Source organism: Acartia tonsa, chromosome 2, assembly GCF_053477335.1.
Source record: "Acartia tonsa isolate MP-2025a chromosome 2, ASM5347733v1, whole genome shotgun sequence".
Lineage (NCBI taxonomy): Eukaryota > Metazoa > Arthropoda > Copepoda > Calanoida > Acartiidae > Acartia > Acartia tonsa.
In genome coordinates this window covers 23817772-23823334 of record NC_137261.1, presented here as the reverse complement: position 1 = coordinate 23823334, position 5563 = coordinate 23817772, and positions in this window count along the sequence as shown.

The following is a 5563-nucleotide window of genomic DNA, read 5'->3' as shown; positions in this document are numbered from 1 at the left end:
TACATACAGACGGACCGACCATAATACTAAAAAATCTTCAATCATAGGGACGGATAAACCTCGTCCTAATTTAAACAAGGATGACAACATCCATAAAAGCGAAGCACTGAAACGGTAAGACAAACGGACATTATCAATTGTATTTTTTCAGAATTGAATAAGCAGAATATAAATGTATAAGAGTCGAAGCAAAATTATAAGTAAATTTGTTGAAAAATTGCTTGATACAGGTTAATGTTTATGGACGTACTTACATTTTTAGGACTTGATTATGATTGTACTTTGTTATTCCAGGAATCAGTATACCAAAAATCAGATCAATTGGATAGTTAGATCACATAAAAATTTGTTGTTAAAAAAGTAAAAAAATCAACATGTTTAAAATGGACGTACGGACATTCTGGTAATGATTATAGAGTTGCTACGCTTTCTAAATCGTACCTAACTACTACAGGAATCACCATGCAAAGTTTGAAATTGATATGACAATTCTAACATGCCTAAATTAATGAATAAAGCTATCCGTTACAGACCCCAATTATAGAAAAGCTTCGCTTTTAATTATAGACTATTTGTTTTGCACTACTTAGTCGAGGGGCCCCCAAAGACATTTATAAGGATTTTTGTGCAAACCCTTTGCAGTGTACACGCCACGGGACTTCCATGTTTTATTGTATTCAGACTGGAAATATTTTGGCCGTTTTTACGGCTCCAAAGTCGCTTTAGCATCTGCAGATTCGCTTAGTTTTAATCACAGCAAACATTGTTATATCGATAATATTAAAGTCAAGGAGGTAATATTGTATAGGGGGGGAGGGGTAAAGGGATGGTTACCACACAAGTAAAATTTGCAGAGAGGGAGGGGATATTGGGCTGTTTATTACACAAATCCCCAAAGATTCACATAACGCTTTCTTATTCGTTGTTTTTACAACTTTGGGAGATTTTATTATATAAATTGTATAGGTTGAGTGTTCAAACGTTTCAAACACTAATTGTAAACTATAGAAGAAATTATTTGTGAATCATCATTGAGAATGTATATTAAGGGGGGGGGGGGGGGGGCGTAATGACATTTATTCGTATTCCGTGAGCAAAATGGTCTAAAAATTTAGCTAGACCCTTCAAACTTGGTATATAAGCCTAGTCCTATAGGTATTACATCTAAATGGCAAAAAAATCCAAAAAATTTTATTTTAAGGTTAGGTTAGGTAAGAAAAACCCTGCGGAAATGGGGTTTTTAGGCTTTTTTTGGTCTATTTTAATGTGGAAACTTACCTTAAATTGTTTTTTCTTAGGGTTTTAACTTAAATACGCTGTATCTATTCATATGGACATTATTTAAGATGATTCAGCAAGTCAGGGACCGACCCCAGGGGGCTAGGTGGGTGGCCCGCAGGGGTTAAGTGCATTTTTCCCAATACATATGTTGTGATACATCTAATTATAGGTTTTTTAGGTCAAGGAACTCAAATTTAGAGATAAAATAGGCATTAGACTATTCTGAAGCTAGCCCCAGCGGGCTAGGTTGGTGGCCCGCAGGGGCTAAGTGCATTTTTTCCAATATATATCTTGTTATATATCAAAATATAGGTATTTTAAGTCAAGAAACTCAAATTCTGAGCGAAAATTAGCATTAGACTAACCTGAAGCTAACCCCCCCGGGCTAGGTTGGTTTTCTGCTGGGCTTAAGAGCATTTACCTAACCTAACCTAGAAACTTACTTATATTTTAGTTTTTTTCTTGAATAAACTGTCTCTATTAATTAGGACTTTATTTAAAATGATCCAGCAAGTCGCGGAACGACTAATCTGTAGCTAGCCCCAGCGGGCTAGGTCAGAGGCCTGCAGGGGTTAAGTGCATTATTTTCCAAAATAAATCTTGTGATATATCAAAATATAGGATTTTAAGGTCATGAACTCAAATTCAGAGCTAAAATAAGCATTAGAATAATCTGAAGCTAACCCCAGCGGGCTAGTTGGGTTGCCCACAGGGCTTAAGAGCATTTTACCTAACCTAACCTAGAAACTTACATTCAATATTTTTTTTAGGTTTTTTTTCTCGAATAAACTGTCCATTCATGAGGACCTTATTTTAGATGATCCAGCAAGTCGAAGACCGACCCCAGCGGGCTAGGTGGGTGGCCTGCAGGGGTTAAGTGCATTTTCCCAATATATATGTTGTGATACATCCAATTATAGGTTTTTTTAGGTCAAAGAACTCAAATTCAGAGCTGAAATAAGCATTAGAATAATCTAAAGCTAACCCCAGCGGGCTAGGTGGGTTGCCAACAGGGCTTAAGTGCATTTTACCTAACCTAACCTAGAAACTTACATTTATGATTATTTTTTTAGGTTTTGTTTCTCAAATAAACTGTCCATTTATGAGGATCTTATTTCAGATGATCCAGCAAGTCGAAGACTGACCCCAGCGGGCTAGGTGGGTGGCTTGCAGGGGTTAAATGCATAAAAGTATGTGTTATCATACATCAAATTATAGTTTTTTAAGGTCAAGAAACTCAAATTTACAGCTAATAAAAGTATCAAACTATGAAGCTAGCCCCAGCGGGCTAGGTGGGTTGCCTGCAAGTCTTAAGTGCATTTTACCTAACCTAACCTGGAACCTTAATTGTTTTTTTTAGGGTTTTTTTCTGGAATAAACTGTGTCTATTTATGAGATTATTACTTAAGAAGATCAAGCAAGTCAGGGACCGAGCCCAGCAGGCTAGGTGGGTGGCCCGCAGGGGTTAAATGCATTTTTAAAAAGTATGTGCTGTCATACATAAAACTATAGGTTTTTTAGGTCCAGAATTTCAAATTTAGAGCTAATAATAGAATCAGACTAATCTGAAGCTAGCCCCTGCGGGCTATGTGGGTTGCCTGCAAGGCTTAAATGCATTTTATACTTAGATACAGTGTTCAGTCCTAAAGCCATCATTTAAAAGATTCTTCATACAGGAGGCTGACCCAAGGAGGTCCCCAACTTGCTGGATCATCTAAAATAATGTCCTCATTCATAGACACAGTTCATTCAAGGAAAAAATCAAAAAATAAATAAGTTTCTAGGTTAGGTTAGGTAAAATGCACTTAAGCCCTGCAGAAGATCTACCTGGCCCGCGGGGTTATGCTTCAGGTAAGTCTTATGCTAATTTTAGCTCTGAATTTGAGTTTCTTGACCTTAAAAACCTATATTTTGTTATATAACAAGATGTATATTGGAAAATAATGCATTTAACCCCTGCGGGCCACCGACCTAGCCCGCTGGGGCTAGCTTCAGATTAGTCTTATGCTAATTCTAGCTCTGAATTTGAGTTAACTGACCTAAAAAACTTATAATTAGATGTATCACAACATATATTTTGGGAAAAAAGGCACTTAACCCCTACTTAACCAACCTAGCTCGCTATGGTCGGTTCCCGACTTGCTGGATTATCTTAAATAAAGTTCTCATTAATAGACAAAGTTTATTCAAGAAAAACATGTAAAAATATAAGTAAGTTTCTAGGTTAGGTTAGGTAAATGCTCTTAAGTCCTGCAGAAAACCAACCTAGCCCGGGGGGGGTTAGCTTCAGGTTAGTCTAATGTTATTTTTCGCTCAGAATTTGAGTTTCTTGACCTAAAAAAACCTATATTTTGATATATAACAAGATATATATTGGAAAAAATGAACTTAACCCCTGCGGGCCACCAACCTAGCCCGAGGGGCTAGCTTCAGAATAGTCTAATGCTTATTTTATCTCTAAATTTGAGTTCCTTGACCTAAAAAACCTATAATTAGATGTATCACAACATATGTATTGGGAAAAATGCACTTAACCCCTGCGGGCCACCCTCCTAGCCCCCTGGGGTCGGTCTGACTTGCTGAATCATCTTAAATAATGTCCATATGAATAGATACAGTGTATTTAAGTTATAACCCTAAGAAAAAACAATTTAAGGTAAGTTTCCACATCAAAATAGACCAAAAAAAGCCTAAAAACCCCAATTCCGCAGGGTTTTCTTACCTAACCTAACATTAAAATAATTTTTTTTGGATTTTTTGCCATTTAGATGTAATACCTATAGGACTAGGCTTATATAACAAGTTTGAAGGATCTAGCTAAATTTTTAGACCATTTTGCTCACGGATTACGAATAAATGTCATTACGCCCCCCCCCCTTTATCAGCCATTGTCTTAACCAGCGTTGCGAAGCCTGTGAAGAAAACGGCTCCGGCCTAATATAAAAAAAACTTATTATATTTTTTCTGCCAAGTCTATTTTTGACTTTTGAAGGTTTGAAAGTTAAATTTTTTATAAAAATGGATTTGAAAAAACTTAAAAGGTGCATTTGCACACGACGCTACAGAGTTAAAAAGTAATAAGTAATACAAAATCTCCTAGATTAGCTAACCCGGAGCCTATTTTTAATGAAAGTAACGGCTCCAGCTCCTAACCTGGAACCTTAATTGTTTTTTTTAGGGTTTTTTTCTGGAATAAACTGTGTCTATTTATGAGATTATTACTTAAGATGATCAAGCAAGTCAGGGACCGAGCCCAGCAGGCTAGGTGGGTGGCCCGCAGGGGTTAAATGCATTTTTAAAAAGTATGTGCTGTCATACATAAAATTATAGGTTTTTTAGGTCCAGAATTTCAAATTTAGAGCTAATAATAGAATCAGACTAATCTGAAGCTAGCCCCTGCGGGCTATGTGGGTTGCCTGCAAGGCTTAAATGCATTTTATACTTAGATACAGTGTTCAGTCCTAAAGCCATCATTTAAAAGATTCTTCATACAGGAGGCTGACCCAAGGAGGTCCCCAACTTGCTGGATCATCTAAAATAATGTCCTCATTCATAGACACAGTTCATTCAAGGAAAAAATCAAAAAATAAATAAGTTTCTAGGTTAGGTTAGGTAAAATGCACTTAAGCCCTGCAGAAGATCTACCTGGCCCGCGGGGTTAAGCTTCAGGTAAGTCTTATGCTAATTTTAGCTCTGAATTTGAGTTTCTTGACCTTAAAAACCTATATTTTGTTATATAACAAGATGTATATTGGAAAATAATGCATTTAACCCCTGCGGGCCACCAACCTAGCCCGCTGGGGCTAGCTTCAGATTAGTCTTATGCTAATTCTAGCTCTGAATTTGAGTTAACTGACCTAAAAAACTTATAATTAGATGTATCACAACATATATTTTGGGAAAAAAGGCACTTAACCCCTACTTAACCAACCTAGCTCGCTATGGTCGGTTCCCGACTTGCTGGATTATCTTAAATAAAGTTCTCATTAATAGACAAAGTTTATTCAAGAAAAACATGTAAAAATATAAGTAAGTTTCTAGGTTAGGTTAGGTAAATGCTCTTAAGTCCTGCAGAAAACCAACCTAGCCCGGGGGGGGGGTTAGCTTCAGGTTAGTCTAATGTTATTTTTCGCTCAGAATTTGAGTTTCTTGACCTAAAAAAACCTATATTTTGATATATAACAAGATATATATTGGAAAAAATGAACTTAACCCCTGCGGGCCACCAACCTAGCCCGAGGGGCTAGCTTCAGAATAGTCTAATGCTTATTTTATCTCTAAA